General features: G+C 48.0%; 1 protein-coding gene across 4 annotated transcripts in view; it reads left to right on the top strand.

Moving 5' to 3' along the window:
* LOC127569747 (gap junction gamma-1 protein-like) overlaps nucleotides 1-24034 on the top strand; it is a 49539-nt gene that overhangs the window by 13454 nt on the left and 12051 nt on the right. Inside the window, exons 2-4 of one of the 4 annotated variants that reach the window (XM_052014606.1) lie at nucleotides 7438-7479; nucleotides 8464-8651; nucleotides 18008-18061. The gene's annotated coding sequence lies outside the window, so the exon portion shown is untranslated. Of the gene's footprint in view, nucleotides 1-7437; nucleotides 7480-8463; nucleotides 8652-17923; nucleotides 18062-24034 lie in introns of those variants that run through there. The other 3 variants (XM_052014596.1, XM_052014616.1, XM_052014586.1) reach the window with 3 other exon arrangements.

Below are 24034 nucleotides of genomic sequence, written 5' to 3'. Positions count from 1 at the left end.
TTGTACATTGAATGTATTAACATGATGACACTACAGGTGTACAGACTTGACAACACCTGTAGTACACTGACAGAGTGTACTACAGAGTAACGGAGGGTCCGTCAGTGTAAGAAAATCCAGCAGGGAATTTCCTTCTCTAGGGAGAAGGGAGAATGTGGAACTGGCTCCCACAGGGAGTGGCTGAGTTGAACGTTATTGAGGCCTTTAAGGGACAACGTACAAGCAACTGAGGGAGGAGGGGAGAGGAGGAAGCTTGAGGGAAGCATACGCCGCTCGGGCTGAAGGGCCTAATTCTGTGCTACGTATCCTGCGTACTCCTTCAGTTAGTGAGCGGGAAGCTGAAATGTACCATGAAAGTCAGATTATTGTTCGCTGAAGGAATCCTGCCTCCTGGTAATGACTTGGGCTGGAGGAATTCGGGGGCCTCTTTTGAGAGGAGGGGGAGGGTGGACGTGACTGAGCTCGGGTTCCGCAGACTTGCAGACTCCCGATAATGAGCCGGTGTACAGCCCTTGAGAAGCTCTCTGTTCCCTCTTACACACACTGCAGCTACAGCTCCACAACTAGAAAGCGTGCAGAAAAGATTCACAGGACTGTTGCTGGGACCGGAGGGCTGGAGTTACAAGGAGTGGCTGGACAGGCTGGGGCTGTTTTCCCTGAAGTGAAGGAGGCTGAGGGGTGACCTAATAGAGGTTTATAAAATCACCAGGGGCATAGATAGGGTGGATGGACACAGGGTAGAGGAGTCTAAAACTAGAGGGCATAGGTTTAAGGAGTGAGGTGAAAGATTTAAAGGGGACCTGAGGGGCAGATGGAGTTCAATCCGGAAAAGTGTGAAGTGATACAGTTTGGAAGGACGAACTTGAAGGCAGAATACAAGGTTAATGGCAGGATTCTTAGCAGTATGGAAGAACAGAGGGATTTTGGGGTCCAAGTCCATAGACCCTTCAAAGTTGCCGCGCAAGTTGTAGAGTTGTTAAGAAGATGTTTGGTGTGTTGGCCTTCATTAGTTGGGGGAATGGGTTCAAGAGCCGCGAGGTGATGTTACAGCTCTGTAGAACTCTGGTCAGACCACACTTGGAGTATTGTGTTCGGTTCTGGTCGCCTCATTATAGGAAGGATGTGGAAGCTTTAGAGAGGGTGCAGAGGAGATTTACCAGGATGCTGCCTGGATTAGAGAACATGTTTTATGAGGAAAGGTTGAGCGAGCTAGGGCTTTTCTGTCTGGAGCGACGCAGGATGAGAGGTAACTTGATAGTGGTGTATAAGATTATGAGGGGCATAGATAGAGTGGACAGCCAGCACCTTTTCCCCAGGGCAGCAATGGCCAATACCAGAGAACATCAGTTTGAGGTGAGCGGAGGAAAGTTTAGGGGAGATGTCAGAGGTTGGTTCTTTACACAGAGAGTGGTGGGTGCCTGGAACTCACTGCCGGGGGTGGTGGTAGAGGCTGATACAATGGGGACATTTAAAGGACTCTTAGATAGGCACATAGATGTAAGAAAAGTGGAGGGTTATGGGTTGTGTAGGAGGGAAGGGTTAGATTGATCATGGATAAAGTTTATATAGGTCAACACAACATTGTGGGCTGAAGGGCCCGTACTGCGTTGTACTTTCTATGTTCTATGATATATGGAACGAGCTGCCAGAGGAAGTGGTTGAGGTGGGTACAATTACAACATTTAAAAAACATTTGGACAGGTATGGGGATAGGAAAGGTTCAGAGGGATGTGGGCCAAATGTGGGGAAATGGGATTAGCATAGATCGGTAACTCAGAATCAGGTTTATTATCACTGACATATGACGTGAAATTTGTTGTTTTGCAGCAGCAGTGCAGTGCAAGATGTAAAAGTTTATAAATTACAGAACAAAATAAATAGTGCAAAAAGAAAGGTCTAACGAAGTGGGGTTCATGGACCGTTCAGAAATCTGATGGCGGAGGGGAAGAAGCTGTTCCTGAAACATTGTATTTAGGTCTTCAGGCTCCTGTACCTCCTCCCTTGGACAACATGGGGGAGTTGGGCCAAAGGGCCTGTTTCTGTTAACTCTGAGTCATTGTAATTCTCCGTAACGACTCTAAGCTCTGTCTGCACACTGCTGATGGGGTGAAGAGCAGAGCGAGGAATCCTTTAAAAGAATAACATGTTGTGAGGGGAAATAATCTTCTAATATTCCCTTGGTGCAGCGTAAGTGGGCTGTGTTTTCCTCAAGGAGGGATACTTGAGCCTTAAGAACCTGACAGTTAGTTTGAAACTGTGCAGGCATTTAAAGTGCCTTCCACCATTGGACAATTCCAGTAACTTAGAGAGTGGGTTTGTTTTTTATTGTCTGGATTTCTGAGCTACTGCTTGCTGCTCAGTACAGGGTGGTGTGGAGGAGCAGAGAGGGGAGAGATGGTCCCAATCGAGTTTCTCACCCAGCTGATTGCCCCTAGGCTATTCCAGACTGCATGTTGCTGTATTTACAGGGGGTCCTGGGGAGCGGGTCTGTATTTACAGGATGTGCCAGGTAGTGTGTCGGTATTTATAATGGGTATCATGAGGGAAAGATGTGAATGGAATTAATGCAGGCAAATGGGATTAGCATGGAGACGCATGATAGTCGGCATAGACACATTGAGCCTGATTCGATGTCATACAGCTCCATGACACTTAGGATCATTTAACGGCATTAGACAAAGTCATCATGGGCTTATGAGAGGGAACTTGCACTTAACAAATCCACTTGTTGACAGGGCAAGGAAGAACCAGGTGTATTTGGACTTTCACATAAGGTCCTGCACAAGAGGAAGTGTACAAGATTAAATTCTGTAGGACCAACAATAATACTGACAGGGAATGAGAGATGGTTGTCCGATGGGAAACAATGTGTGAATAAATTGGTCTTCTTCAGGTAATCAGAATCAGGTTTATTATCACTGACTTGTATGACATGAAATGTGTTGTTTTGTACGGTGCAAGACATAAAATTAGTATAAATTACTAAAATAAATAGTGCACAGAAGGAATAACAAGGTAGTGTTCATGGACTGTTCAGAATGATTGCGGACGGGAAGAAGCTGTTCCTGAATCGTTGAGTGTGGGTCTTCAGGCTCCTGTACCTCCACTCCAATGGTCCTTATTGACGGATGCCGCCTTCTTGACGCACCACCTCTTGAAGATGTCCTCGATGGTGGGGAGGGTTGTACCCGTGATGGAGCTGGCCGAGTCTACGACCCTCTGCAGCTTCTTGTGACCCTGTGCATTGGGGCCTCCAATCCAGGCAGTGATACAACCACTCAGAATGGTCTCCACCGTACATCAGTAGAAATTTGCAAGTCTTTGGCGACGTACCAAATCTTCCCAAACTCCTAATGAAGTAGAGCTGCTGGCGTGCCTTCTTTGTGATTGCATCAATCTGTCGGGCCCAGGATAGATCCACATCTGGAACTTTGCAAATTTTGCATGCAGTTTTGGTCTCCTTATCTGAGGAAATATGTTCTTACCATTGAGGGAGTTCAACAAAGGTTTACTGGAAAGATCTCTGGGATGGAAGGACTGATATGTGAAGTGAGATTGGGTCAGTTAGGCCTTTATTGACTGGAGTTTAGAAGAATGAGGGGAGATCTCAGATCTATAAAATTCAAACAGTCTAGACATGTGGAGGATGGCCAAGTCTTTAAATATATTGAAGGAAGAGGTAGGATATATTTCCTAATGGGATGAACAAGAGAAGATGGGAATAGTGGATGATCAGCCAAGATCGCGTTGAATGGTGGAGCATGTCTGAAGGGCCGAATCCTTTTCTGATATTCAATGTTCTTCAGTCACGGTGAACCTTTGTAAACAGCTGGTTTGGCCAGAGCTGGAGGGTGCAGGAGAGAGAGAACGGAGAACAGTACAGCACAGGAACAGGCCCTCCGGCCCACCATGTCTGTGCTGAACCTGATCCCGATTTAAAGTAAATCCCTTCTGCCTGCATATGATCCATATCTCTCCATTCCCTGCATACTCATGTATCTAATAGCCTCTTAAACACCACTATCATATCTGCGTCCACCACCGCCCCAGCAGCCTGTTCCAAGTACCCACCACTCTTTGGGGAAAAAAACAGAAATTGCTTGCACATCCCCTTTAAACTTTTCCCTCTCTCCTTAAATGCATGTCCTCTAGTATTTGAATTTTCTACACTGACTGCCTACTCTATCTATGCCTCTCATAATCTTCTAAACTTCTGTCAGGAAGCTAGATGGCATCTGCAGTCTCGTGTCCACAAGAAAATAGGAGTAGGCCACTCGGGCCCTCAAGCCTGCCCCACCATTCAGTATGATCATGGCTGATCTACACTGGCCTCATCTCCTCTTCTGTGCCAGTTCCCCACAGCCCTCAACCTGTCATAAATCTATCTGGCTCCACCTTAAACACTTCTAATGATCCATCCTCCACTACCCCTGGGGGCAGAGAGTTCCAGAGGTTCACCACCCTCAGTGAGAAGTTTCTACGCACCTCAGTTTCAAATGACCGACCCCCTAATCCTGTCCCCTTGTTCAAGTCTCTCCCACTGGCAGAAACACCCCACTTCCAGCTGTGCAGCAGGAACGCCAGATGTAACGTGGTGGTGGTGAGTAGTCTCCTCAGATCCCTACTTCTAACTCGAGGGAAGCCCCCCCACCACCTTCCAGCCCCATGTGTCCGACTCGCCCTCAACCATCAGATTCACCTGCTTCCTCGGAACAGGCGCCTTCCTTCTCCTGAGCAAAGTTGAGATGGTTCTGCTTGGTGGCTGTTCCGTTGGACTCAGGGCTGCTGCCTGCTTGCATTTCGACCATGGAAAAAAGATAAGAAATAGGAGCAGAAGTCGGCCCTCTGGCCCGTTGAGCCTGCTCCGCCTTTCAATGAGATCATGGCTGATCTGGCCGTGGCCTCAGATCCACCTACCTGTCTTTCCCCCATAACCCTTAGTTTCACTCTGCAGTTCTACTATGCAGAAATCTGTCTAACTGTGTCTTAAATATATTTAATGAGGTCCCCTCTACTGCTTCCCTTGGCAGAGGATTCCACAGATTCACTACTCTGGGAAAAGTAGTGAATCTGTGGAATCTCCTCATCTCCGTCCTAAATCTACTCCTCTGAATCTTGAGGTTATGTCCCCTAGTTCTAGTCTCACCTACCAGTGGAAACAACGTTCCTGCCTCTATCTTGTCTATCCCTTTCATAATTTTATATGTTTCTATAAGATCCCCTCTCATTCTTCAGAATTTCAGTGAGTATAGTCCCAGGCGACTCAATCTCTCCTCAATGGCTAACCCCCTCATCTCCAGAATCAACCTGGTGAACCTCCTCTGCACCACCCCCAAAGCTAGTATATCTTTCCTCAAGTAAGGAGACCAGAACGGCACACAGTACTCCAGGTGCAGGCTCACCAGTACCCTGTACAGTTGCAGCATAACCTCCCTGCTCTTAAATACACTTGATACTGTCCTGCTCTTGATACCAGCTGACTACTCTATCTATGCCTCTCAATCTTATAAACTCCTGCCAGGTCTCCCCTCAGCCTTCGCCGCTCCAGAGAAGACAACCCAAGTTTGTCCAACCTCTACTTGTAGCACATGCCCTCTAATCCTGGTGAACCTCTTCTGCACCCTCTGCAAGGCCTCCACATCCTTCCTGTAATGGAGTGACCAGATATTTCTTAAGGCTGCAGCGATGAAGGGATATGGGGAGAACAGGGAACTGAAGTGGAAGATCAGCCAAGATCATATTGAATGGTGGAGTAGATCTGATGGGCCGAATGGCCACACCCTGCTCCAAGCGTGACCTCCTCTACATTGGTGAGACAAAACGCAGACTAGATGACCATTTCGCAGAACACCTGCGCTCTGTAACCACAATCTGCATCTCCCCGTCGCCAGTCACTTCAACTCCCCCTCCCACACTATCACTGATATGTCAGTCCTCGGCCTCCTCCACTGCTGGGAGAATTCCAAGCGCAAACTGGAGGAACAGCACCTCATTTTCCATCTTGGAACCTTGCAGCCTGACGGCATGAACATTGAATTCTCCCACACCCCTTCGCCACAACCACACCCCCCCCCCCCCACCGTGCTTCCCTTCTTCCCTTTCCTAGCCCTTTTTTACCTCTCTCCTTACCTTTGACCCATCCCCCGGTGGATCTGCTCTCCCCTCCTCCCCCACACCTGCCCATCACTATCTCTTACCTGCATCTACCTATCGCCTCCCTGTGCCCACCCTGCCTCCCCTTTTGTCCACCTATCGCTGCTCTGCTTTTCCCTCCTATATATTGGGCTTCCCCTTTTCCTATCTTCAGTCCTGAAGGGTCCTGACCCCAAACGTTGACCGCCTGCTTTTCTCCACGGATGCTGCCTGGCCTGCTGAGTCCCTCCAGCATCATCGTGTTTCTCATCTAGATTCCAGCATCAGCAGCCCTTTGTTACTCTTCAACCTTCTTAAGTTGCAGTGAACCTTTGTAAACGACTGGTTCGACCACAGCTGGAGGATTGTGTCCAGTACTGGGCCACACTTCAGGAAGATGGGAAGGCTGTGGAGGGGGGTGAAGGATAAATTTAGCAACAGCAAGCCCAGTAAGTTTAAAGGACATGAGTGGAGCAGAACCAACCGAGTATAAAATGGGAGTGGGGCCACAGGCAGCTCCAAGGGAAAGGGGGAATGGGGACCCTGAGAGTTTCAAGGGAGATTGGGAATGGGATTCCGGTGAGCTTCAGAGGAGCATGAGCAGGTCCCCAGTGAGTTTAAACAGAGTGGGAGATGTGGTTCCACTGTTAACGGGGACCCAGTAAGCCAGAACAATCAGAAAGCAGATTATCGGAGTTTTACTGTATTAATTTAAAATTTCACAGAGTAAATTGTACTGGATTTGATCTCAGGTCTCCAGGTTGCTTGGGATTTAGGACAAATGCTCCATTACAGGAAAGATGTCGAGGCTTTAGGGATGGTGCAGAGGAGGTTTACTAGGATGCTGCCTGGATTAGAGGGCATGTGCTATCAGGAGAGGCTGGACAAACTTGGGCTCTTTTCTCTGGAGCAGTGAAGGCTGAGGGGTGATCTGTTGGAAGTGTATAAAATTATGAGGGGCATAGATAGGGTGGACAAGCAATATCTTTTTCCCATTATTGAGCGATCCAATACCAGAGGGCATGCATTTAATGTGAGAGGGGGTGGGTTCAGAACAGATGTGAGGGGTACGTTTTTTACTGAGAGAGTGGTGGATGCTTGGAATGTGTTGCCTGATAGGGTGGTGGAAGGAAACTCATTGGGGGCTCTTGAGGGGCTTGGATGGGCACATGACTGAGAGGAAAATGGAGGGATGTGGGCATTCTGTAGGTAGGAGGGGTTAGCTATGTCGGCACAACATTGTGGGCGGAAGGGCCTGTTCTGTGCTGTACTGTTCTCTGTTCTATAAATGCAATCTCCCAACAGGTCTCAACGTGATCTCTGTCGTAACAACTTCCACAATTGCAGGTAAACAATCAATGTTATGGCTTTTCCTAAGAGAACATCACACTGTTCCACAGGTGGCAGTTTCCCCTATTTCAGAATAAATTGGTATTGGTTTATTATTGTCACTTGTAACGAGGTACAGAGAAAAACTTGTCTTGCATACTGTTCGTACAGGTCAATTCATTACAGTGCATTGAGGTAGTACAAGGGAAAACAATAACAGAATGCAGAGTAAAGTGTCATAGTTACAGAGAAAGTGCAGTGCAGGCAGACAATAAGGTCTAAGGGCCATAACGAGGTAGATTGAGAGGTCAAGAGTCCCATCACACACTCCCAATTCCTATTACACACTCCCTGGGTCAGACAGAGTGAAGCTCCCTCTACACTGTCCCATCACACACTCCCAGGGTCAGACACAGAGTGAAGCTCTGTGAGTGTGTGAGCGAATAAATTGCAGAGCTACAGGGGCATGAGGAGAGGGAGGATGTGGCTGATGTGCTGAGAGCCTGCAGGTACATGATGGGCTGAATGACCTCCTGTGTTTGAAAGAAAGTAGATCTGTATTGTTTGGAGTTTAGAAGAATGAGGGCTGATCTTATTCCAACATATAAGATCCTAAGAGGGCTTGACTGCGTAGGTGTTGAGATATTTTCATCAGTGGGGGAGACACGAAGAAGGGGACGTGGTTGCAGGATTAGGAGGTGGCGTTATGAGTGAGGAAACAGGTTTGGGGGCGGTGGGGGGGGTGGGGGGAGATGGTGGGTGGTGGTCTCAAAAGCAAGGACCCTGAACACAGTCTGGCGGTGGATGATTTATTTACAAAAGACAAGCGCGGGAAAATGATAATGGGAATCACACACACACACAACAAACTAGGCACACACAACAAACTAGGCACACACAATCAAGGAAAAACAATATGATACCCGCCACGCCTTGACAGTGCAGGAATGGCTCTATGCTACCAGGGACACTAACTATAAAACACTCCCAACTCTTTAACAGTGCACACCTCACCAACGATCTCTCCAGCGCCGTTCCACGGTTCTCAGCCTGGAGTGAAGCAGGGTGGTCCCTCAAAGACGGCAAAGAGGGGGAGCTGAGTACACATGGCGACCTTTATAGTGCTGGAAGGCTGGGGGGTCCAGCCCAGGTAATTTACAAAGGCCAATGGCCCAAGGCCAAGTACAAAGGTAATTAAAGGGGCCAGTGGTCAGGTGTGCACTGATGGGTGGGGTGGGGTGGGGTGGGGCGGGGTGGGGTGGGGTGGGGCGGGGCGGGGCGGGGCCAAAACTTGATTGGCAGTGGTGTGTATTCCGACCCTCCACAATACAGGTGGTCAGTGTAGGAATTTCTTCTCTCAGATGCTGGTGAATCTCCGGAGAGGTTGTGGAGACTGGATCACTGGGGTGCTTTAAAGAGGAGGCAGATAAGTTTTGGGAATTGAGGGCTGTGGGGAACTGGTGCAGAAGAGGAGTTGAGGCCAGCATAGATCAGCTGTGATCATATCAAATGGCGGGGGCAGGCTTGAGTGGCTGAGTGGCCTCCTCCTGCTCCTATTTCCTTGTGTAATAGTTAAGTGTGATAGTAGGTTCTGAGCAGAGCTGTTCAACATTTGGTTGTTTTTCAGAGTTGGATTTGGTGAGTAATTTCTTACTACCACCATTCATCAACTGATGCCAGCAAGATAGAGGACCTTTGACACACTGACTCATGTTGTACAAGGGAAGCACCCTGTTGAGCTAGCTGCCTCACAGAAGAGGCAAGATATTCTCCTTCGTATCTGTGTGCAGACTCACGTAGACTTAACAGATTCACACCCATGCACAGGCAGTTCAGCTGGGGTCATTTGGAAGTCAGAGGCCTTGATCTTCTCTCTCCCCAACAGAGAGAACAAAACCTTGGTCACAAACTGCACCAAATTCATCTCAGCTTATTCATGGAACATGGCAATCGCTGGCAGACCAACATTACTTCTCTAGTGTGGCGGTGCAGCTGTTGAACCACTGCCTCACAGCTCCAGAGACCCGAGTTTGATCCTGACCTCCAGTGCTGTCTGTGTGGAGTTTGCACGCTCTCCCTGTGACCACGTGGATTTCCTCCCACATTCCCAAAGGCTAGTAGGTTCTAGGTTCATGGAGTCAAACAGCATGAAAACAGGCCCTTTGGCCCAAACCGTGCATGCTGACCTGAGCTAGTCCCATTTGCCTGTGTTTTGCCCAGAACCCTTTAAACCTTTCCTATCCATGTAGCTGTCTAAACATCTTTTAAAGGTTGTAATTGTACCTGTCTCTACCAATTCCTCTGGCAGCTCGTTCCATATACCCACCACCCTGTGTGGAAAAACTGCCCCTCGGGTCCCCTTTAAATCTTTCCCCTCTCACCTTAAACCAGTGCCCTCTAGTTTTGGACTCCCCTACCCTGGGAAAGACTGTGACCATTCACCCTATCTACACCCCTCATGATTTTATAAACCTCTATAAGGTCACCCCTCAGCCTCCTTCATTCCAGGGAAAACAGTCCCGGCCGGTCCAGTCCCTCCCTATAGCTCAAGTCCTCCAGTCCCAGTAACATATTTGTGAATCTATTCTGCTTAATGACATTGGAATTGGAATTGATTTATTATTGTCACATGTACTGAGGTACAGTGAAAAACTTGTCTTGCATAATGTTCATACAGATCAATTCATTATACAGTGCATCGAGGTAGTACAAGGGAAAACAATAACGGAATGCAGAATAAAGTGTTACAGTTACAGAGAAAGTGCAGTGCAGGCAGACAATAGGGTGCAAGGTCATGATGAGATAGATTGTGAGTTCAAGAGTTCATCTTATCGTACTAGGGAACTGTTCAATAGTCTTATAACAGCGGGATAGAAGCTGTCCTTGAACCTGGTGGTACGTGCTTTCAGACTTTTGTATCTTCTGCCTGATGGGAGGGAGGAGAAGAGAGAATGCCCGGGGTGGGTGGGGTCTTTGGCTGCTTTATTGAGGCAGCGGGAAGTCTAGGCAGAGTCTGGAGCGGAGGCTGGTTTCCGTGACGTGCTGAGCTGTGTCCACAACTCTCTGCAGTTTCTTGCGGTCCTGGGCAGAGCAGTTGCTGTACCAAGCCGTGATGCATCCAGATAGCATACTTCCTATGGTGCATTGGTAAAATTCTTGAGGGTTGACGGGGATATGCCAAATTTCTTTAGCCTCCTGAGGAAGTAGAGGCACTGGTGAACTTTCTTGGCTGTAGAGTCTACCTAGTTGGACCAGGACAGGCTGTTGGTGACATTCACTCCAAGGAACTTGAAGCTTTCCACCCTCTTGACCTCAGCACCATTGATGTAGACAGGTGCATGTACACTGCCCCCTTTCCTGAAGTCAATGAGCAGCTCTTTTGTTTTGCTGACATTGAGGGAAAGGTTGTTGTCATGATACCACGTCACTAGGCTCTCTATCTCCTTCCTGTACTCTGACTCATTGTTATTTGGGATACGGCCCACTATGGTGGTATCATCTGCAAACTTGTAGATGGAGTTAGAATGGAATCTGGCCACGCAGTCATGAGTGTATAGGGAGTCGAGTAGAGGGCTGAGGATGCAGCCTTGTGGGGAACCAGTGTTAAGAGTAATGGTGCTGGAGGTATTGCTACCTATCCTCACTGATTGCGGTCTGTTGGTCAGAAAGTCAAGGATCCCGTTGCAGAAGGAAGTGTTGCGTCCCAGGTCTGGGAGTTTGGTGATGAGTTTGCTGCTTTCTAAGCTAGGCAACCAGACTGCACACAAGTGTGATCTCACCAGTATCTTGGACAGCTGCTAATTGCCCATGGTGTGTGGGTGAGGGGTAGCATCTGGGGGAATTCGATGGGATGGTGGGGAGAATAAAATGGGATTAGTGTAGGATTGGTGTAAGTGGATGGGTGATGGCCAGCATGAATATGTTGGCCTGTTTCCGTGCTGTATCTCTCTATGAGTAGCTTGCTTGGCCATTTCAAGAAATTGACATTGGGTCTGGGTCAATACAGGCCAGACTGGATAAGGACAGGAGATTCCATTCCTTGAACGACAGATGTGAACCAGAGAGGCTTCTACGGAAACTGTGAAAATATACTGCAGGTTGAGCAGCATCTGTGGAGAGAGAAACAAACAAATACGGGTGGAGGAAAGTGTGCAGGTGAAGTGACCCTATTCACCTGAGGGATGATGTGATGTTTGCTCAGACAAGGCCCCAACATCGAGAGACAAGAGACCCGCGGACACTGGGATCTGGAGCAACATGCAAAACTCTGGAGTCGGGCAGCATCTGTGGAGGGAAATGGACAGTTGACGTCTCAGGCCGAGACCCTTCATCAGTCCAGATGCAGATGCTGCCTGACCCGCTGAGTTTTCCAATAGCTTCCTCTGAAGATATTGGCCCAAAAAATGCTTTGAAGTCGATGTTTTGTGTTGAGACCTTTATCTGGACTGGAAGATAGAGGAGAGATAGCCGGTATAAAGACATGAGATGGAAGGTGAGGCAAGAACTGCCAGGTGATAGGTGGATCCAGGTGAGGAGGTGCGATGGGCAGGTGGGGGAGGGGTTTGCGTTAGAGGCTGGGAGGTGACGGGTGGAAGTGGCGAAGGGCTGCAGATGATGGAATCTGACAGGAGGGGAAGGTGGAGCACGGAATAGGGGGAGGGGAACCAGTGGGAGAGGTGTGTGGGTGATGGGGGGGTGAGGTGGATCACAGGTGAGGAGAGTACAGGGACAAGAGGGGGAACAGATGAGAAGTTGGAGAATGACGTTCATGCCGCCGGATTGGAGACTGCCCAGGCAGAATATGAGGTGCTGTTCCTCTAGTTTGCATTTAGCCTCAACTTGACAGTGGACAAGATAAGATAAGATACCTTTATTAGTCACATGTACATCGAAGCACACAGTGAGATGCATCTTTTGCGTGGAGTGTTCTGGGGGCAGCCCGCAAGTGTCGCCACGCTTCCGGCGCCAACATAGCATGCCCACAACTTCCTAACCCGTACGTCTTTAGAATGTGGGAGGAAACCGGAGCACCCGGAGGAAACCCACGCAGACACGGGGAGAACGTACAAACTCCTTACGACAGCGGCTGGAATTGAACCGGGTCACTGGCGCTGTAATAGCGTTACACTAATCGCTACACTACCGTGTCTGCCAAGGAGGCCAAAGACAGACAGGTCAGTGTGGGAACAGGGAGGGAGGTCCCAACATCAACTGTTTATCTGTGGTTAAGAACGTGGAAACGGAAGTCGGAGCAAGCCAATGGACCCCTCGCGCCCGTTTCCCCCATTCACTGAGATCCGAGATGTTGTTTTACCTCAGCAACTCTTTCCTACATTGATTCCCTTGACGACTGTCTTGGCTGCCATGACTAAGCTGTGTGCAGAGTTGTGTAAGGTGTTATTGGCAGTGTTCGTGCCGGGACCTGTTGGAGATTACATTTGTGTGTCGAATGATCCGAATCCTTTCATGAACCATCAGCAGCCACTGTTGTGACAGACCCTTGCCCACGGCTGATTACTGGATTGGGCATGTTGAGCCTTTTCACTTCCTGCCCCACCTTCAACCTGCTTTCAGGAGAATCAGACTGCATCCATTGTTGTGAGATTCCAGGGCTGTGTCAGTGACACCTGCCCATATCCTGGGAAGTTGATTTGGCCATTTGAATTATCCATCTTTCCGTAGAAGGAACAGTTTAGCCCTTTGAATCTATGCCAGCTCACAGAGCAATCCCATTTCCCACTAACCTTTTGTCCCCACGTTCCCAGCTACTCCCCTCAGATCCTACCACTCACCTACACACTAGGGTTACTTTACAGCGGCCAGTTAACCCACCGACCCACGTGTCTTTGGGATGCGGGAGGAAAGTGAGCACCAAGTCAAGTTTATTATCATGTGCACAAGTACGGTGAGGTACAGGTACAATGCAAAACTTGCAGCAGCATCACAGACCCGTAGGTACAGGCAACACACAGAACATAAACGATACACAAAATTATACCATCCAGTGGAAAAAAAGGCTGTGCAAAAGCAAGACCATTTTCCAAAATAGAATCTTAAAACATTACAGCGCAATACAGGCCCTTCGGCCCACAATGTTGTGCCAACCTTTAAACCTCGCCTAAGACTATCTAACCCCTTCCTCCCACATATCCCCCTATTTTAAATTCCTCCATATGCTTATCTAGTAATCTCTTGAATTTTACCAGTGTACCTGCCTCCACCACCGCCACAGGCAGCGCATTCCATGCCCCAACCACTCTCTGGGTAAAAAACCTCCCTCTGATATCTCCCTTGAACTTCCCACCCATTACTTTAAAGCCATGCCCTCTTGTATTGAGCATTGGTGCCCCGGGAAAGAGGTGTTGGCTGTCCACTCTATCTATTCCTCTTAATATTTTGTACACCTCTATCATGTCTCCTCTCATCCTCCTTCTCTCCAAAGAGTAAAGCCCTAGCTCCCTTAGTCTCTCCTCATAATGCATACTCTCTAAACCAGGCAGCATCCTGGTAAATCTCCTCTGCACCCTTTCCAACGCCTCCACATCCTTCCTATAATGAGGTGACCAGAACTGGACACAGTACTCTAAGTGTGGTCTAACCAGAGTTTTGTAAAGCTGCATCATTACCTCGTGGCTCTTAAACTCAATCCCTCGACTTATGAAAGCTAACATTCCATGAGCTTTCTTAACTACCCTATCCACCTGTGAGGCAACTTTCAGGGATCTGTGGATATGGACCCCTAGATCCCTCTGCTCCTCCATACTACCCAGAATCCTGCCATTAACTTTGTACTCCGCCTTTTTTGTACAAATAAACAGAGACAAGTCCACAGTAGTGCAAAAGGTGGTCCGTAGTGTTCCGTTGCTGAGGTAGGGTTAGGGTTGTGCAGGTCGGTTCAAGAACCTGATGGTTGTAGGAAAGTAGCTGTTCCTGAACCTGGTGGTGTGGGACTTCAGGCTTCTGTACCTCCTGCCCGACAGTAGCAGCGAGAAGAGGGCGTGACCCGAATGGTGGGGGACCTCGATGACAAATGCCGCCATCTTGAGACAGTGCCTCCTGTAGATGCTGTCAGTGGTGGGGAAGGGTGTCCCCGTGATGGACCGGGCTGTGTCCACCACTCTCTGCGCCCTCTTGCGTTTGTGTGCATTGGAATTGCCATACCAGACCATGATGCAACCAGTCAGGATATTTCCAGTTAGATAGAAAATTTGGTGACATGCCAAATCTCCTAAAACTTTAAAAAAAAATGTCAAGGCACTGGCGTGCCTTCTTCAGGATTACATCAGTGTGCTGGGCTCATGCCTTTACAGGGAGAACGTACAAACTCCACACAGCAGCGAAGGTCAGGATTGAACCGGAGTCACTGGAACTGCACCACTGGTGACACCTTCTTGTTATTCATGAACGTACATCATCTCCCTTGTTCCCTCACTGTCGAGGATGGTCCAAGACTGCTCAACGTAGCCCTTATTACGTGGTCAGAAGGAACCTGCATCTCTTCAACTTTTCACATACCCAGGACATCCCAAAACACTTTTACAGCCAATGAAATACTTCTGACAGGTGATCACCAATGTCACTTGTTATCTAGGCTGCAGTAGCACAATGAAGATGTTACTGGATCAGTAGCTATAGGTCTGCACCACTGAATTTAGAATCAAGTAGTTAAATAAATCTGAATTTTTAAAAATTATGTTGACCACGAAACTACAGAATTGTGATTAAAAATCTGTGTCGTTCACTAAAGTCCTTCAGGGGAGGAAGTCTGGCCTGTATGTGACTGCAGACCAACCAACCTGGTTGACTCCTAATCGTCCCCTCAGTATAGGGGCATTTAGGGATTGACCAGTAATGTTGGCATTGCCAGCAATGTCCACATCATAAAAACATTGCCCCATCTTGTCTAATGTCCAGAGGGCACACATTTAAGGTGAGGGGGGTAAAGTTCAAAAGAGATGTGTGGGGAAATTTTGTTTTACACAATGTGTAGGTGCCTGGAATGCGCTGCCGGGGGTGGTGGTGGAGGCAGATACGATATTTAAGAGGATCCTAGATAGGCACATGAATGTGCAGGGAATTGAGGGATATGGACTGAGTGCAGGCAGAAGGGATTAGTTTAGTTAGGCTTCATTAGTTTAATTAGTTTGGCACAACATCATGGGCTGAAGGGCCTGTCCTGCTGTGTTCCATGTTCTATGTTCTATGATCTATCTTCCATCTCTGCCTGGCAGGATTCACAGCACTATTTTCAGGAAGAGTAGGACACATCTCCCCTTGTACTCTGACCAATATTAACCCTCAATACAATTGTCTGATCACAGTGTCACAAAACCAGAACTGTTTGACCAGAAGTGGGATATTTAGGGTCATAGAGTCACACAGAACGGAAACAGGCCCTTCGGCCCAACTGGTCCATGCTGACCAAGGTGCCCATCTAAGCTAGTCCCATTTGCCTGTGTTTGGCCCATTATCCCTCTAAACCTTTCCTATCCATGTACCTGTCCAAGTACCTTTAAAATGTCGTTAATATTTGGTCAGTTGAGGCTGTTTTGCCAATGTCTGACCCACATCAGCTCAACTGTTCCGGCCTATTCCCATATTCTTTGATAGTTTCCAAAAGATACAAAAGCCTGAGAGCACGTACCATCAGGCTCAAGGACAGCTTCTATCCCGCTGTTATAAGACTATTGAATGGTTCCCTAGTACGATAAAATGGACTCTTGACCTCACAATCTACCTCGTTATGACCTTGCACCTTATTGTCTGCCTGCACTGCACTTCCTCTGTAACTGTAACACTTTATTCTGCATTCTGTTATTGTTTTTAACCCTGTACTACCTCAGTGCACTGTTGTAATGAATTGACCTGTACGATCAGTATGCAAGACAAGTTTTTCACTGTACCTCGGTACAAGTGACAGTAATAAATTAATTTACCAATTTGCAATAAACCGCCATTCCTTCCCAACAGCACTGTGGGATCACCTTCACCAGGACTCTAGTTCAAGGAGATGGCTCACCTCAGTCTTCTCAGGGGCAAACAGGGATTGGCAATAAATGCTGGCCTTGGAAAAATGAATGAATAACAATGCATCACACTCGGGGGCAGAGAATTTTCAAAGATTTACACAGTTTATGAACTCTTGCTGTGCATGCATTCTCATACTTTTACGATATAGAAAGAGACTAGCTGGTCCATCAAGTCCATGGCAGTTCCCAGGGCAATCCCAATAGTCCCATTACATCAGGGCAGTGAGTATAAGAGTTGGGACATTATGTTACAGTTGTGTAAGTTGTTGGTGAGGCCGCACTTGTACAGTTTTGGTCACCCTGTTATAGGAAAGACGTGATGAAAAGAACAGCAAGATGCTGGAGACACTCAGCAGGCCAGGCAGCATCCTTGGAGAAAAACAGACGATCAACATTTCTGACCGGAACCGTTGACCGCCTGTTTTTCTCCACGGATGCTGCCTGGCCTGCTGAGTGTCTCCAGCATCTTGTTTTTTTCATCTAGATTCCAGCATCTGCAATCCTTTGTTTCTATGGGAAAGACACGGTTAAACTGGAAAGAGTGCGGAAAAGATTTACGAGGATGCTGCCAGGACTCAAGGGCCTGAGTTATAGGGAGAGGTTGGCCAGGCTGGGTCTTTATTCCTTGGAATGTAGGAGAATGAGGGGCGACCTTATAGAAGTGTTTCAAATTACGAGGGACATAGGGGTAGATGGTAACAGACTTTTCCCCAGGGTAGGGGAGACCAAAACTAGGGGGCAAAGGTTTAGGGTGAGAGGGGAAAGATTTAAAAGGGAGCTGAGGGGCAACTTTTTCACGCAGAGGGCGGTGAGTGTATGGAACGAGCTGCCAGAGGAAGTGGGTGAGGCAGGTACAAGAGTATCATTTAAGAAGCACTTGGATAGGTACATGGAGGGGCGGGGCTTGGAGGGATATGGGCCAAACTCAGGAAATTGGGACGAGTTGGGTGGGCACTGTGATCGGCATGGACTGGTTGGGCCGAGGGGCCTTCATCTGTGCTGTATTGCTCTGTGACTCTATTACTGCCGCCCCCCCCCCCCCCCACACACACACACACACACACACACACACACTCTCTCTCTCCCTCTCCCTCTCTCTCTGTCTCTCTCTCTCTGTCTCTCTCTTGGGGATACTCAACAGATCAGGCAATATCTGTGAAGAGGGAAACAGGTTGAGGTTTTAGGTCAATGACTCTTCATCAGGGCTCCCACCAGGCAAGGGCCCTCAATGTTGGTTAGCACAAGGGCTTTCTTGGCATTGATGCAGAAGCCATTTAGGTCAGAAACACACAAGTTTGGGCGACGTTGGGCAAGGGATTATATCAGGAGTTCTGCGTCAGTGCCTTAGTCTTTTGAGATGGAAAATTTTCCTTGACTTAAGGAAAGATTTGAAGGGAGGAGCCAAGTTTTTAAATAGTTGGGTTTCTTCTGGGCTGGGTTCGGTCTTGTTGAGTGGCACACCAAAAGAAGTCTTTGCAACAGTAGAACCTAATCATTTTTCTCTGTTGAATTACAAGGAGCCGAGTTTTGAAGAGGTTGGATCGAGAGCTATTTTTGTTCACATTTTTAAGGTAGGTTGGAACACTCTCCCACTCTGTTCGGATTCTCGTGTGGAATTGTTTGTTTATCGGGGTGGTTGTTGGGATGTGGGGGGGGGCATTGCCATGTGGGACTGAAGTCAAGGGCACAGCTGCTGTCAGAGAAGCTGAGTTTACTTGTGGAGAGGATTAAAAATTAAGACAGCCGCTGGTGAATCCGGCTGAGGATTCAGCAGAAGCCTCTTTCTCCAGAGAATGAAGTTGTGGAACTTGCTCCCATATGGAAGGATTGGGGGGGGAGAAGAGGGGATTGTTATCGGGAAAGTGGATAAACTCAAGGGAGAGAAAGGAAGAGAACGCTGTGAAGTATTCTAGTGTCCTGTTTCTGTGCAGCAACTTTTGAAATGCTGAAACCCCCCAATTTTAAGTTAGTTAAATTTAATCTCTAATTTTTAACTCTTTTTGTGGCACTGATTTCATGGCATTTAGAAAGTTTTGTACCCGCTTGCGTGCACTTTCTCTCTCTCATGCGATCACACACACACTCTCTCTCTCTCTCTCTCTCTCTCGCTTTGTCCTTTCTAGCGCATAATTAACTTGATAGCTGAAAGGTAATATTGCAACAGCTGAATGTTTGGTTAAAATCTCCAAAAGGGGAGATTATTAAATGTACCTTCTGGCAGTCAGATGGAAGAGGTAGCATGCTGTGGGGACTGGCTTTGATGGGAGAGTGTGTACCGGAGGAACGGACTGTGGGGTGATCAGACTCCTGGGAACTTCTGTCCCTTGGGGCTGGTTAATAAGCATTGTCCTGGCTTGCCAGCCCCTCCTTCCTTGCAGCTTTGAACGTATATTTAAGCACCTGGTGAGTTGGCTGCACTGCGAGCTTCTCCGACTGGGTGAAGGTGGGCATGCTTTTACACAACCCCACCACAGAATGTGAGCGTCACCAGTAAAGTGGGATTTAACAGTGTCCACCCCCTGAGAAACATCGAACTCAGTGGTTTGCCACTTGCGATGGGCATTTTGGACCACATCACATGAGTGTGGAGTTGCATTCAGGTCTGAGCAGGTAAAATGGCATACAGACAGTCTCCTGGTAATGAGCGGGTTCCATTTTTCCAGACTTCCATAAGTCAGAAAATTTGCAAAAATCACTTGCTATGGTAACCACATCTCCACAGTGTTGTAATGAATGGCATCTAAAGCACGTAAGAACAATTCCTCATAGAGGAGAGAGGGAACTAGATCTGCCATTTTTGGGAATGAACTTCTGAATTTAATGATATTATAAGATAAGATGTCTTTATTAGTCACATGTACATCGAAACAGAAAGTGAAATGCTTCTTTTGTGTAGAGTGTTCTGGGGGGTAGCCTGCAAGTGTTTACACACTTCTGGCGCCAACATAGCACGCCCACAACTCCCTAACTCATACGTCTTTTAGAATGTGGGAGGAAACCGGAGCACTGGGAGGAAACCCACGCAGACACGGGGAGAACGTACAAACTCCTTACAGACAGCTGCAGGAATTGAACCCGGGTCGCTGGCACTGTAATAGCGTTACGATAACTGCTGCGCTACCGTACCGTGCCTGGGAGCTCATTCATATGTAAGAGTGTCCATAAATCAGGCTTTAGTAACCCGAGGACAACCTTTATAAACATCCCTAAAGGGCATTAGATAAGACCACAGTACAATAGTTTCACAGTCATTGTTGGCAAAGATAATCCTTTGAGATTAAGTTAATCAACTGAATTTAAACTCTTCAGGTGCTGTGGTGGGATTTGAACTCTTGCTCTTGAGTCATTACCCAAGGTCTCGGGGTGTTGGTCCAGTAATTCAACCATGACTTGAGTCCACCACTAACGCTCTGTCAAGGTCTAACCAGTTGGTCTCACCGATAGCCAGCCCATCTCAGGCTCTCCATCCTCCACCATCCTCCCCAATGACAAAAGCTCCCCAAATAGGGCGGCACAGTAGCACAGCTGGTAGAGCTGCTGCCTCACAGCCCCAGGGACCCTGGTTCGATCCTGCCTAGGGTGCTGTGTGCGTGGAGTTTACATGGTCTCCCCGGGTTCTCCGGTTTCTTCCCACATCCCAAAGATGTGTGGGTTGGTAGGTGAATTGTCCGCTGTAAATTGCCCCTAATGATTAGGTGACTGGTAGAACAGATAGCACGAGAGTCATCGTCATAGAGACTTACAGGATGGAAACAGGCCCTTCAGCCCAACTCATCCATGCTGACTGTGTTGCTCAGCGAGCTGGTCCCATCTGCCCACGTTTGGCCCGGAGCCCTATAAACCTCTCCCATCCATGGACTTATCTAGTCAGCCTTTAAACGTTGCTGATGTGCCCGCCTCAACCACTATTTCTGGCAGCTCATTCCAAATACGCACCACCCTTTGTGCGAAGAAGCTGCCCCTGACTTCCCTTTTAAATCTCTCGCCTCTGATCTTAAACCTATGCCCTCTTGTTTTTAGCAACCCCTCCCTGGGAAAAAGACTGTGTGTTTTCACCCTGTCTGTGGCCCTCATGATCTTATACGCCTCTATCAGGTCACCCCTCAATCTCCTACGTTCCAGGGAATAAAGTCCTCGTCTACACAACCTCTCCTTGTAACCCAGGCCCCCAAGTCCAGGCAACATCCTGGTAAATCTTTTCTGCACTCTTTCTAGTTTAATAACGTCTTTCCTATAACAGGGTGACCAAAACTGTACACAGTACCCAAAGTGAGACCTCACCAATGTCTTACATAAGGTCGGGATTGAACCTCGGTCACTGATGCTGTGAGGCAGTGGCTTTATTTACTGTGCCACTGCCCCCAGCACCAGAGCTGCGTGCAGACGTGTGTGGTTGTAGTGTGGAAAGGCGAGGAAGAGGCACTGCTTACTTCTAGTTTCCCAAGCATTAGATTACGAGGAAGGGTTACGTCTGCTGCTTTTTCTTCTCCCGGAATATTGTAGATTTGAGTCATAGAGCATACAGCGGGGATACAGGCCCTTCAGCCCAACCAGTCCATGCTGACCACCGTGCCCACCCCGCTAGTCCCAATTTCCTGCGTTCGGCCCATATCCCTCTAAGCCCCGCCCCTCCATGTACCTATCCAAGTGCTTCTTAAATGACCCTGTTGTACCTGCCTCACCCACTCCCTCTGGCAGCTCGTTCCATATACCCACCCTCACCCTGGGGAAAAGACTGTTACCGTCCACCTTATCACGGTTCTCATAATTTTAAACACTTCTCTACCCGTCATTCTCCTACGTTCCAAGGAATAAAGACCTAGCCTGTCCAACCTCTCCTGCCGGTCCTGGCAACATCCTCGTAAATCTTCTCTGCACTCTTTCCAGTGTAGCCACGTCTTTCCTATAACAGGGTGACCAAAACCGTACATGGTGCTCCAAGTGCAGCCTGACCAACGACTTATACAACTGCAACATAATGTCCCAACTCTTGTACTCAGTGCTTTGACTGATGAAGGCCAGCGTGCTAAACACTGCTCTGACTGATGAAGGCCAGCGTGCTAAACACCCTTTTCACCACCCTATCTACCTGTGATGCCACTTTCAATCAGCTGTGCACTTGTACCCCTAGGTCCCTCTGTTCCATTACACTCCCTAGTGCCCTACCGTTCACAGTACAAGTCCTACGCTGGTTTGACTTTCCAAAATGCGTCACCTCACACTTATCTGTATTGAGGTAATATAAGGTACTAAAATAAATTAAAAAGTTCGAGACTGAGAGAAACTGCTTCTGTTGGTGAAGGAACTGGGACAAGGGGCATCAAAAGTGGAGCCAGCTATGGAGGGTGTCGAGAGGCTCTTCCCACACATAGTCGATGCACCCCCAATCATCAGTCTACCTCGGACCTTGATGTGGAGCAGTGTTTAGTGCTGCTGCCTCAAACAGCTCCAATAACCCAGGTTCAGTCCTGACCTTGGGTGCTGTCTGTTTGGAGCTTGCACGTTCTCCCTGTGACTGGGTGCATATCCTCTGGTTGGTCGGTTAATTGGCCACTGTGGTAAATGAATTATCTGCTGTAAATTGCCCCTGATGATTAATTGAGTGGTAGAACAACTAATTGCCCCTAGTGTGTGGGAGATTTGGGGGCATTATTGAGCATGTGAGAGGGAATTGGTTGCAGGGAATTAAGTGGGGGAATGGGAATGTTCTAAGAGCTGGCATAGACTCAATGGGCTGAATGGTGTCCTTCTATGTCATAAGGAAATGTGAATTAAGATTTCTTTCATCCTTAGTATATTCGTGGAGGCGGAATGGGTGACCCGTCTAGAATTAGATTACAGGCGCCCTCCCCACATTAAGGGGGTGTGATGTTCCTCAAAAACGGTCCATATCGCAATTTTCTTTTAACGTGAAGCCACGGGTTGAAAAAAAATTACATTGATTTATTTACCTTTTTTTGTTCTCACACATACTCTGGTGAGAGTGAATTTTATTCCGTATCTCAGGTTTCTGAGTAGTGAGTTGTGGATTCTGTAAGGGCAAATTTCCGTTACCCGGACGGTCGTTACGCAGGGGTCTCCTGTTAGGGATAATCTGATGGGTCTGGGGAGGAGGGATTCCAGCTCAAGGGCCGGACTGGAGAAGCCAGGGTGCTTCTCCTTGGACCAGGGAAGGTTGGGAGGAGATTGGATAGACGTGGTTTCAAGAGAGTCGTGGAGCAATACAGATCCATGCTGACCAAGGCACCCATCTAAGCAAGTCCCATTTGCCCGCGTTTGGCCCATATCCCTCTGAACCTTTCCTATCCATGTACCTGTCCAAATGTCTTTTACAAGTTGTTAATGTACCTGCCTCAACCACTTCCTCTGGCAGCTCGTTCCATACACCCACCACCCTCTGTGTGAAGAAGTTTTAAATCTTTCCTCTCTCACCTTCGATCTATGACCTCTAGTTTTTGATTCCCATTCCCTGGGAAAAAGACTGTGTGCATTCACCCTATCTATGCCCCTCATGATCTGAGACACCTCTATAAGGTCAGCCCTCAATCTCCTACACGCCAAGGAATAAAGTCCTAGCCTAGCCAAGCTCTCCCTATAACTCAGGCCCTTGAGTCCCAGCCACATTCTCAGAAATCTTCTCTGCGCTCTTCCCAGCTTAATAACATCTATCCACAACGGTGACCAAAAGTGGACACAGTACTCCAGGTGTGACTCCACCAATATCTTGTACAACTGCAACATAATGTCCCATCTCCTCTACTCAGTGCCCTGACTGATGAAGGCCAGTGTGCCAAACGCCTTCTTCACCGCCCTGTGACGCCACTTGCAGGGAAGAGTGGGGGAGAGCAGGAAGCTGTTCCCATCGGTAGATGGGTCGGGTTTAAAATTATGGCCAGAAGAGATAAGCAGGTTGTGAAGGGAAGGTTTTGTACACAGAGAGCCAAGATGGTCCAGAACTCACTGTCTCTCGGGTTAGGAAAGGGAGCAGAACCAATTGGTGCCTTCAAGAGAGAATTAGATTGAGGAAAAATGATTTCCAGAGCTATGGAGAGCAGTGGAGGATTGGGACTAATGGGACTGCTCTCTTAAGAGTCGGTACAAACTCAATGGGCTGAACGGCCTTATTCTCTGCTGTAATAAATCCATGTCATAGGGCTGTTCAGCACACACAGAGGCCCTTCAGCCCACCATGATCAAGCACCCATCTATACTAACCCCATCTACCAGCTCCTGACGCGTAGCCTGTGATCCAATGAGATCAGCAACCATCCCATGGAAGGTCGGAGCAGGTTTGAGGAGCTGAATGTCCTCTTGCTGTGATGATTCCATGATCCTATGAGATCAGGTACAATCCCAGTGAAGGCCAGATCAGGCTCGAGGGGCTGATTGGTAATTGGTTTATTATTGTCACATGTACCGAGATACAGTGAGAAGCTTTTGTTTTGCATGTCATCTAGACAGATCGTTCCATACATAAGTACATCGAGGTAGTACCAAAAGAGAAAAAAAAACAATGTAGAATATATTGTTACAGTTACAGGAAA

Source organism: Pristis pectinata, chromosome 1 (assembly GCF_009764475.1).
Source record: "Pristis pectinata isolate sPriPec2 chromosome 1, sPriPec2.1.pri, whole genome shotgun sequence".
Taxonomy (NCBI): Eukaryota; Metazoa; Chordata; class Chondrichthyes; order Rhinopristiformes; family Pristidae; genus Pristis; species Pristis pectinata.
The sequence above is the reverse complement of the archived record's forward strand: the minus strand, read 5'-3'. Positions and strand labels throughout refer to the sequence as shown.